Source organism: Panthera onca, chromosome D2, assembly GCF_046562875.1.
Source record: "Panthera onca isolate mPanOnc1 chromosome D2, mPanOnc1 haplotype 2, whole genome shotgun sequence".
In the NCBI taxonomy this organism is placed as follows: domain Eukaryota; kingdom Metazoa; phylum Chordata; class Mammalia; order Carnivora; family Felidae; genus Panthera; species Panthera onca.
The window spans coordinates 28,206,444-28,217,364 of record NC_138349.1 but is presented as its reverse complement, the minus strand read 5'-3'; the positions used below and the strand labels follow the sequence as shown (position 1 = coordinate 28,217,364).

Sequence of the window (10,921 nt, the reverse complement as noted above, 5' to 3'; positions counted from 1 at the left end):
CCCGTCTTGGCTGGGAGACCCTGGAAAGCAGCCAAGATAGGAGCTACTGGTGTAACAGCGTCTGTGGGGGTCCCGCACGGCCCAACCCTCAGCGTCTGGAGAGCTCGCTGGCCCTCAAACGGATCGTTCAGACACACGGGCCTGTGAGCTGCGTGGACCCTTTCCACTCAAGGACCCCTGGCCCCCCACAGACCCACTCCCTCCTCCATGTAAGTGGTGAGGTGCCCAGAGACACAAATGAGTCGTAAGATTCAGGAGACTCGGGGCTTCAACAACGGGCTTGCCAGAGGCCCCCAGCCTGACCTTTCTCCAAGCCCCTCAACCCCCACATCCCACGCAAGGGTATGGTCTTCTGGCCTCTCCCGAGGCCGGGCAGGGCTGCGGTATGATGGTGTGCATAGCACGTGTGGCATTGCATCACCACCTAGCCAACAAGCTGTTTCCCCCGAGACGCAGGGCTCTGGCCCTTTAAATGCCTTGAGCCCCAAGGGTGGAGCTGGCAGAGCCGGACTCTGAAGGACAGCCAGGCCTCCTTTAGCCCCAGCTGCCTCAACTAGAGCCCCAGGAAAACAGCTGGAACCATCCGTCTCCTTGGCAGATCTTGCCTAGCTGTCCTTGCCATCATCTCCTCCCCCCAGCTCTCTGCAGGTATTAGCTGGGATCCTGGAGTGCCCCTCGTGGCTGTGGGACCTTTGGGTCTGGCTGGGAACTCCCAGCCCCAGGCAGGGCCCAGTCTCCTGCTCTCAGGTTCCCTGAAGGGAAGGTCAAGACGTCCCCCTCAATGAAGGCCAGTGTTTTTCCAAGCGTGACTCCTGGGCCTGAAGACCCACTGAGCTGCAGGCTGTGGGGACAGGGTCCAGGGAACGGAACTGTTAGCTAGCTTCTAGTCTGCACAGCGGACTTCCTCGGAGGCTGGGGAAACCCTCATTAGGCCCAGAGTTTCCTGAGGATCAGCCACGGACCCGGGCGGGCTGGGGGTGGGGAGGCTTTCGCAGGTGCACCTGGGCCCTGACTTCCCTGCCCTAGATGCATGCAGGCCCATGGCTGTCTCTCCACCTGGGCCCTCTCCCTTCCCTGCCTGGCCTTCCACACCCAGCTTGCCTGGCTTCCTCAGCCCACTGTCTTTATGTCTGTCTTCACGTCGGTTCCAGGGCTGCCCCAGCCTAGCTTGTTTATCCTTCAGGGGGTCCGAGTGGGTGTTTCAGCTCCAATTATGTTCTGACCACAGTCACCATAGATACCAAAACAAATGTCCTGGGCGTCAGAGGTGCGGGAGGCTCAGACAGGCTGGTGCCAGGGGGGCTGATAAAGGGGGATCCGCTTGGGCCTGGAGGTGATGAGAGCTCCTGGTGATGGGGCCCTGGGGAGCAGGGGCTCGTGGGTAATTGGCCTCCTCAGCTGGGCTCCGGCCACAGAGAGGGCAGTACCGGTCTCAGTGCAATACCACCCCCCCCAACCCATTTCGGCTTCCCTTCCGTCTTATTTGGAAGAGGCCTGGGGGTGCCTTGGAAAAGTCTTGCCTCTCCCCAGCTACTGGCTAAATCTGGCCTTACCTCCAGAAGATGTAGATCCTGACCCTTCAGTTCAGGTCGGCCCAGGGGGACCTTTTTATCCCCTCCCAGCCCTGGCGGTCAGTGTCTGGGGGAGGAAGTAAAAGTCAAGGATTCCAGCCCCAGCTTTTTTGAATTCTCCCTGTGGCTTGGATTGGGGTCCTGTGTCTCAATTTCCCGCCTCAAGGTCAATTGGCAGAAAATGCTTCCCAGTCTGACTCTCCGTGAAGGAGAAAACTCCTGACCCTCTAAGCCTCCCCGGGGTGCCTGGAGAATGCAGCGAAGCTTCTCAGGGAGCAATGGTAAGCAGGAGGTGGTGCTGGCTCGGGGCACTGGTAGCACAGATAAAGAGGAGGATACCCACTGCTGATGGGTAGACCCTGGTTTCTATCTAGAGCTTCAGAGGGATGGGATACCAGGCACTGAAGCCTAGGGAAGGGCCCCCAGCTCCCTTCTGCCTCTCTGATAGGGCAGGAAGTGCCCTATGAACCAGGGGACACAGCTGGGTCCATGCTCGACACCCTCTCCGGCTGTACCTGCTCCCACTCGGGAGGAGCCCCCTCACTGCCCTCTCTAGCTTCTGCCCCACGACCTGTTTTACCCCTACCCTTGCCCTTCTGCTCTGCCCTGGAAAGGCCACCTCAGCCCATCTGCCCATTGGCTGATCTCAACGGGCCATCCACGGGAGCATTTGTAATAATGATATTTGATGATGATGATAATAGCAAGGATAGTGAAAAACAGCTTCAATGGATGGAATACTTTCCATGTGTTGTGCCAGACGTCCTTGCAATTTGCTTTTCCTATCAGTGCTGCAAGAAGGCAGAACTCACAGCCCTGCTTTACAGACCAGGAAGCTGAGACTTAGAGACGTGGAAGTGAATTGTTGGAAGCCACACCACTAGGAAGTGGTAAGAACAGGATTCAAACCCCAATTCGGTCTGACTTCTGAGCCCCAGGATTTCGCTCCAGGCTCAGAATGGCCTGAGGGGGCTCTGGTTGATGATGGATTTCTATCCTGATCTCCATTCTGACTTCTCGTATGTTCAAGAATGAACTGTGTTTGTGCCCCAACACAGTCAGCCCCTTGACCCAGGGCTGGAGGCACGATTCGTAAGGCGGAGGGATGAGAGGTGGGCTGTTGGGGCCAGATATCTGCTTCCCTGCCACTCCTCTGAGGCCCAAACCTACCCCTCAATACACACTTTGAATGAGGTCCAGGTGAAGATTAGAGAGTCGGCCTCTGGGAAAGAGGGAGAGCCGCCAGGGGCTCATGAGAGTGGGTATGGATGCATTTGTGTCCGTGAGTGTGCATGCTGGAGAACTGACGGTGTGCATGTGTGTGACTGTGTGTAGGCATGTGTCTGCGTAAATGTATGGGTGCTTCTGAGTGTAAATCATTGTGTTTGGGTGTGAGAGCGCAAACATGAGTGGTGAAGGCAGTCACTGCCTGTGTATGTCAGAGGGAAAATCCCAGAAGACCCAGAGCCCGAGCTCTGCCATTGATCAGCTCTGTGGCTATGGACACGTGACTTCTCTGAGTCTGTTTCTGTACCTGCTCGTGGGGAGAAAACCTCCTTCCGGAGTAATCCTGAGGCTCCAGTGCCGTTTGTGATCCTCGGAAGCCAGCGCGCTCTCTCCACCCCCTGCCTCTCTCCCTGCTCTCACCCCAGTCGGTTCCAAGCTGGAGTGGGATGTTATCCCACGGCCACAGCCCATACAGGGAGGCTCTGGGTCCCAGCCAGGCTGCACCCCAGAAAACAATCCCCAATCGGTCATATAGATTTAAAGCTCCCTCATGTGATTCGCATGTGCAGCCAAGATTGAGAACCACCGATAATGATTCCCAAACTTCCCTGACGAAGAGAGTCACTTGAGAGGCTTGTTAAATACACAGCTTCCCAGGCCTCTCCCATGGAAATTCTGATTTGGCTGGGCTAGGGTGGGGCCCAGGGATTTGCATTTTTAATAAACATCCCAGGAGATTCTAATTGTCAGAGAATTTAGGACACACGAGCCTAGAGCTGTCTTCTCAGACTTTGATGTGCGTGAGAATCACCTAGGGAGCTGGTTCCAACGCAGATTCTGGTTCAGTGGTCCTGAGGTGAGAGCCCGCGGTCCCATCCAGCCAGAGCATAAATTATGAGATGGTGAATGATAAGCGATGACACCACAGAGGAGAGCAGGGACCTCACCAACCCTGATAAGGACCTTGAACTTGAACTTGGCCTCCAGGGCAATGAGGAATCACTGAAGGGTATTGTTGTTTTTGATTTTATCAGAGGCGTAGTTTGTTCAGACAGACAATTTAGGAAGATTATTCTTGTGGCCACGAGCGGTGGATGGGAGGGTGGGACAGCAGCGAGGAGGCCATTGCCTCTGTCCAGGCGGAAGGTGGTGGCCTGGGCAGGGAAAGCAGGGAGAAGAAAAGGAGACGTTAGAAATCCTAGGGAGGGTTTCATGATCAGGTGGATGTGGAGCGAGGGGGAGGAGAGGAAGCTCGAGAGCGGCCCCTGGACGGGCAGTTGGCAAACGAGAGCGCCCACACCTCAGCTGGGCTAGGCCGCTTCCTTCCACACTGGCTGCCCCCACAGTCTGGTAACTGTTTGGCCTTAGGCTCCTGTGGGACAAGAGTTGGGGAGAGGCAACAGGAAGCAGCCTGGAAAATGTTATGGAACTGTCTCAGAGAGCCCCTCTCCTTGACCTTGGATGACTCTGGATGTCCCCTATCAGTCGTTGCCAAGAAGACTTGGAGACTGCTTTGGGTATTCAGCCTTCTGAGTCCCTCGGCCCTCTACTTTATCCCTCTCTGGCTCCTTCTAGACACAAAAGCCCCGAGGAAGGGAAATCCAGACCCACCCTGGCTTGTGGATCCTATCTGGCCGACTCTCACTGTGGATCCTAAGTACCCCTAAAACCTGTCCCCGGCCATCTTCCTGGCATCTTTGCTTGGCATACTGGCCCCGTCCTGCCCTTGACCACGGCCCTCCCCCTCACCCTCCCCCGACAATGAGTTCTGACTGCCTCTCAGACCATCCACTCTAAAGACACGGGGCTTGTTTTCCTGTTTGGGGGTTTATTTCTCCCTGTTGGCAGCTGGAGGCCGGCTCATCCTCTCCCGGCCTCAGGTGCTCCTCCGGAGTTCCCAGGCTGCCGTCACACTTTTCTCTGACATAGTTCCTTCTATAGTGCAAGTGTGCACTAAACCCGAGATTAAGTCGTGCTTACCTGGGCAGAAGGGCCATCCCACCATAAATGTTTGCCGTCAGCGCCTTCAGCGTATTAGTGAGAGCTAATAAAATGCTGGGGCCCAAACCAAGGCCTTTCTATGTATTATCTCAGTGTATGTTCGCCACGTCCTCAAGCGAGATTCTCATATTATTGCTATTTTATGGATGAAGAAACAGAGGCAAAAATGTTGAGGCATGTGCTCAAGCTCGCTAAGCTAGAGAGCCCTGGTGCATCTGGTGCCAAGGGCTTGCCCTTGTGATTGGGTCACTGCACAGTCTTGCCTCTCGTCGTGGTCTTCATCACCATCCCGAGGCCTCAGTGAGGTCCTTTGCCTGAGCTCAGCCTCAGAACTGGATTCTTCCCAGAGCAAATGTCAGGCCGGGGCTGAGGCTCTTGCCCAGAAAAACCGAGGTGGGAAGAAGATGGTAATCCCAGAAGGAATTTTGCTGCAGCAGGAAGAACTAAGGGTAAAGATGCGAAATGAATGAGGATGAGCCTTGCTCTGCCTCTTGGTATCTGAGTGAGCCTCAGTTTCCTCATTTGTGACATGGGGATAGCAACAGGGGCTACCTTTCAGAGCCATGATGAGAACAAATGAGGACATGTGCAAGGCAAGATCCTATCAACTGCAGAGGGCTGCTGGGAGCGACTGTTAGCACCAATCATCACTCAATATTTGTTTTGAATCGCTGGGACAGAAGGCAGTGCCTGTGGCGACATCCAGGAGCCCCCGGGCCTGGATCTGTCTCTGAGACAACAAATGACGGGTCAAACAGGTGTACGGGCAAATTGCCACCCTCTGCCTTCCATTAACCTTTTGTGATCTTTCTGCAGCTATGGCTAGGGCCCCGGCCATCTCTCTCACCTCTGTAAAATGAGGGGCTCTAGCCAGTCAGTCTGGATAGCTCCCCAATTTTAACATCCCAGGAGTGGAATGGAAGGCGAATCCTTGTGACATCTGCCAAAGCATCATGGCTTCCAGAGAGGATCTCCACTCTTCATTCAATGGATAATAACTCTTGGTGCCTCCTCGTGTATGTATGTCGGGTCTCACTGCTGCCCCCTTCATTCAGGAAGTCATTCAAAATACCTTCAGTTAACTTTTTATTTTAAATTTCAAAAGTAAGCCATGGATGCATTCTTTTGTCTATTTATTACTTATTTTTTTAATTAAATAAGGTCTATACCCAACGTGGGGCTCAAACTCAAGACCCCGAGATCAAGAGTTGCACGCTCTAGTGACTGAGCCAGCCAGGCAGCCTGGATGCATTCCTGTTGTAAGAAATAACTATGAAGCACCCTTTCAGATTCCAGAACCCTCCCCAGAGATCACTACTGTGGTCAGTTTACTAGGTATCCTTCTAGACAATTTCCTATGAGTTTACATGTATATGTAAATATTATACATGAGAAAACATACAGATTTTTTTGGGTACACATTATTTTTCTGCAATTTGATTTTCTAGTTAAAAATATGGCTTGGGGGGGGGGGCGCCCAGGTGGCTCAGTCAGTTAAACGTCCAACTTCGGCTCAGGTCATGATCTCGCCGTTCGTGGGTTCAAACCCATGTCAGACTCTGTGCTGACAGCTCAGAGCCTGGAGCCTGTGTCTCCCTTTCTCTCTGCCCCTCCCTTGGTCACGCTTCTCTCTCTCTCTCTCTCTCTCTCTCTCTCTCTCTCTCTCTCTCTCTCCCTCTCTCCCTCTCTCCCTCTCTCCCTCTCTCCCTCTCTCTCTCTCTCACACACACACACACACACGCACACATACATAAATAAACACTAAAAATAAGCTAGGTTTCTATTTTTAAAAAAATATGGTTTGGAAAAAAATATGGCACAGAGATGTCCTGACTCAATACCTGTAGATCTGCCTCATTAGTTTTTTTTTTTTTTTAATTTTTTTTTTAACGTTTTATTTATTTTTGAGACAGGGAGAGAAAGAGCATGAGCGGGGGAGGGTCAGAGAGAGGGAGACACAGAATCTGAAACAGGCTCCAGGCTCTGAGTGGTCAGCACAGAGCCCAACGCGGGGCTCGAACTCACGGACCGCGAAATCATGACCTGAGCCGAAGTCGGCCGCTTAGCCGACTGAGCCACCCAGGCGCCCCAGGCCTCATTAGTTCTAACTGCGACATATTAAGTATTCCATAGCACAGGTTGCCATTGTTATTTAGTTTAGCCATTGCCCCACCAGTGGACTGGTAGGTTAGTTCCAGCTTTTCATTGTTATCAAAAATGCTCAGTGAACTCCCTGGTATGGGGTTCTGTGGACAGACATGAGTATTCCGTTAGGATAATGGATATCTAGACATAGAGCTGCTAAGACAAAGATGGGCCTTGTGAATTTTAATAGAAACTGCCAAAGCACCTTCCCAAAAGACTGAACTGGAGCAATTTATGGTGCTTCCAGTTGCTGATGAGACAACCCACTTTACATACACTCTCTCCAGTATTGGATAATAGCAGTCTTCTGAATTTTGCTAATCTAATGGATCAAGCAAAAATAAATCTTATCTTTGTTCTAATTTACATTTTCCTAATTATGATTGCATTGCTCTAATGTTGAACATATTTTATTAAGTTTATTGGATATCTTGTATTTCTTGTATAAACTGCCTGTTCATATACTTTGCCCATTTTTCAAGTAGGTTTTTAAAATCTTTTTCTTATTGGTGTATTAGAATTCGTTATTCTGCATATTAGTATTTGTTATGCTTTGGTTGCTTTTCTCTCTATGTCATTTTCAATCTTTTATCAGAAAGCAGTTTTAAATTTTAGATGTATATTTTTCAATGCTTTTCTTGATGGCTGTTATAGTTTGTGTCTTATTTTAAATTTTCTTTAATGTTTATTTATTTTTGAGAGAGACAGAGGGCAAGCAAGGGAGGCTGCAGAGAGAGACGGAGACACAGAACCTGAAGCAGGCTCCAGGCTCTCAGCTGTTAGCACAGAGCCCGACATGGGGCTTGAACCCATGAACCGCGAGATCATGACCTGAGCCAAAGTCTGACGCTTAACTGACTGAGCCACCGAGGCGCCCCTGTGTCTTATTTTAAACAGCCTTCTCTAATGTGAAATTATTTCATTTTAGCTCATATTGTCTTCTAACATTTTTAGAATCAGATTTTTATTTCCTCTGGAATCTAGTTTGTAACTGGTGCAAGATAGAAATAATCCTCTTGTAAAGTCAAGTTTAGAGAATTCCCTGGCCAGGTATCCAGACTATGAATCTGATTTGCTATTATCAATGCATGCAGCTAGTGTTTTCACAATTTGAAAGTGAGAGATTTTGTAAGCAATGGCAACGGTCTGGTGTGGTGAAGGAAGGGTGTGGGGGAAATGGATGTGACACGAGGGTCACATCCTCCTAGGGCTTAGCTGACTGAGGTACAGACTTTGGCCTTGGTTCCCCCTTTCCCACCCCTCAGTATGAAAATGGCCCAGGCAAAGGAATGGCAGGTGATCCCCCCAGGGTCCTGAGAAGTCCACCTATGTGTGCCTGTGTCAAACCACATGAATGGTCTGTTTCATTAGCATGGACCCCCACTGAAATGTCAGCCCCCAGGGGGCAGGGACCTGTCCTCTTCACTTCGATCTCCCTCACACCTAACTCAGAGCCAGCATCCTGGGGTGAATGCGCATATACACCCTCATGCACACATGCACCTGCCCTTTTGTGTGCTCAGTTTGTGCCCGAGGGGTGTGTCCCTAGGTGAGCACGTGGCTCCCTCGTACATGGATACGTGGGCACGATAGGCGGGTCCGTGAACGCAGGCTGGCATACTGTGCCTGGGGCACAGGAACATAGGCGCGCTTTCCTCCACTGTCCCCTATCCTGTTTCTCCCCCTCCCTTTCTCGGGTCCTGGAGTGTTTTCTCCACGCAGGTGGGAGTATTTATTGATGGGGCCAAAGTGAGGCCCCGGCAAACGTTACAGTTCCCCCTGGGAAAGCAAGCTTCATCCTTTCCCCTTCTTTCTCTCCCTCTTCTTTGCTTTCTTCTCCCCGCTCTTTCCTATTTCACATCTCTCCCCTGCCCCCCTCCGGGAGGAAGCTCATCTGAGCTCAGCCTTTGCTGACACGGCCATTTGGGCCCATTAGCTGCCTCCTAATGAGTGAGTGCCTTCTTGCCCCCTTCCCCCACCCCAGCTGGGAGGGAGGGATCAATTAGCTGCTACACACACACACACACACACACACACACACACGTATGTGCGAATGCACGCTCGCCTACACATGTACTCATGCTCCGGTGTACATATATGCACGTCACATGCACACTTATAAACACACTGATGGCACACACACATACATTCTTTCCTCATGACCAATAATATCCTTTTAGGGGTCCCCACCTTCCACAGTGCTCCCCAGCTCCCTAGACGGAGATCCTCCTCAATTCGACGAGCAGAGCTCCCCCTGCCAACCCCACTCACGCCAGCTCATTCCCGGATTTCCGCGATTCCAAACTCGGTCTGGCTCTCACATTTCACAGATGGGCAAACTGAGGCTGAGTGGGGAAGTGACTTGTCCCAGGCACTTAAGTCAGTTAGAAGGCAAGCTGGGAACAGACCCATGTCCTCAGACCCCCAGTCCATCACTGTCACTATCAACAGATAGAAGCGGGCTGTCCCACAAATGTCCACCCGGTACACATCAGAGCTGTGGGACTTCACGAGTAATAAGTCCACGTTAAGGCATGTGGACATGATTCCTGGGGGTAACAGGGACCTGGGGACCTCTGCCATGTGCCGAGGGAGAGGGTCGAGCCCTCGGGCAGGCTTACCTGGTCCCTTGGAGTCAGTCTGGCCCAGAAATTGCAGAGAGATGGGTCCACCTTCAGCTTCTCCTCGGGCTTTCACAAGCCTCGTGGTGACTGCTCTCCCTTCCGAGTACTGGCCTCAGGGATCCCTGATATAAGCTCCGTCTTGGACAGATAGGAAGGAGCACCTCACTGTCCCAAAGAGCGTCCCACGAGGACTGGGAAGGGGTAGGTGCCAGCCTGGCCCATCACACTCTCACATAGGGAGTGTGAGAACCGTGACGCAGGCCTGAGGCATGCAGGCCCAGGCAGGGACAGCCCAGGCGGCCAGGGTCAGAGGCCCCCTGCACCCAGTCCCTTGGGAGAGTCTCCTCCGAGGCCTCAGCGGCTATGGCTGGACCTTGGCAACTCACATCTCCTAAGGCCCCAACCTGAAGGCTCTGTACAAAAGAGGACTTGAGGACGGGTCTGGGAGTCATTCTGGGAGTCGTTCTGAAAGCTTACCCAGGGGGCAGGGCCTTCCAGAGCCTCTCCTCACAGCCAGGAGCAACAGTACTGTCTTTACCCCCGCTCGGCCTCTTCCCTCTGGAGGGCTGGAGTTCTCATCTAAATGTCCGTCTCCTCCCTGGGAGCCCTGGACCACTTTCCTCCCAGATCCTGTGTCCCTGTCTGGGAGGTCCTGCAGACACTGGGGCCTGTAGTTCTCTGTAACCCTCAAGGCCTCAGTGAAACCCAATACGGACCCCAGAGGGCATCCAGGGATGGGCCCCTCCGCGGATGTGGACCCCACGGTCATCTCAGTCAAGTTCCTGGGCCTGCTCCTTGCCCTTCCCATCAGCAAGTTCTCCCCTAGATTGAGTCGTCAGAGGGGGCCACCCTGCCCTAAAAGCACAGAGCAGCAGAGTCCCGGCCTGCCCATGGGAATGAGGGGGCTCTCACCTCAGCTGGCCCATCGCGGTGCCAGCGTGAGATGGAGGAGGCAAGGCACCCTGGGGCAGAGGGTGTAGAAGACACAGGTTCCAGGGCGTCTGGGTGCCTCAGTCGGATAAACATCTGACTTTGGCTCAGGTCATGATGGTGTCATTCATGAGATCAAGCCCCACGTTGGGCTGTCTGCTGTCAGCCCAGAGCCTACTTTGGATCCTCTGGCCCCCTCTTTCTCTGCCTTTCTCCTGCATGCACACTCTCTCTTTCTCAAAAATAAATAAACATTAAAAAAAAAAGAAAAGGAAGGAGGAGGAGGAGAAGGAGAAGAAGAAGAAAGAAGAAGAAGGAGGAGAAGAAGAAGAAAGAAGAAGAAAGAAGAAGGAGGAGGAGGAGGAGGAGGAGAAAAGAAGATGACGATGACGACACCAGACCAGGAACCAGGAACCAGTGACG

The 10,921-nt window shown here is 52.4% G+C and overlaps 1 long non-coding RNA gene across 1 annotated transcript; it reads left to right on the top strand.

Annotated features, from left to right (window-relative positions):
* The first annotated feature begins 232 nt into the window (after nucleotides 1-232).
* LOC132685003 (uncharacterized) lies at nucleotides 233-6,209 on the top strand. The gene is made up of 4 exons (XR_009612899.2): nucleotides 233-648; nucleotides 1,738-1,852; nucleotides 2,361-2,461; nucleotides 4,167-6,209. It is a non-coding gene; the product is annotated as an uncharacterized LOC132685003 (long non-coding RNA).
* Nucleotides 6,210-10,921: the final 4,712 nt, after the last annotated feature.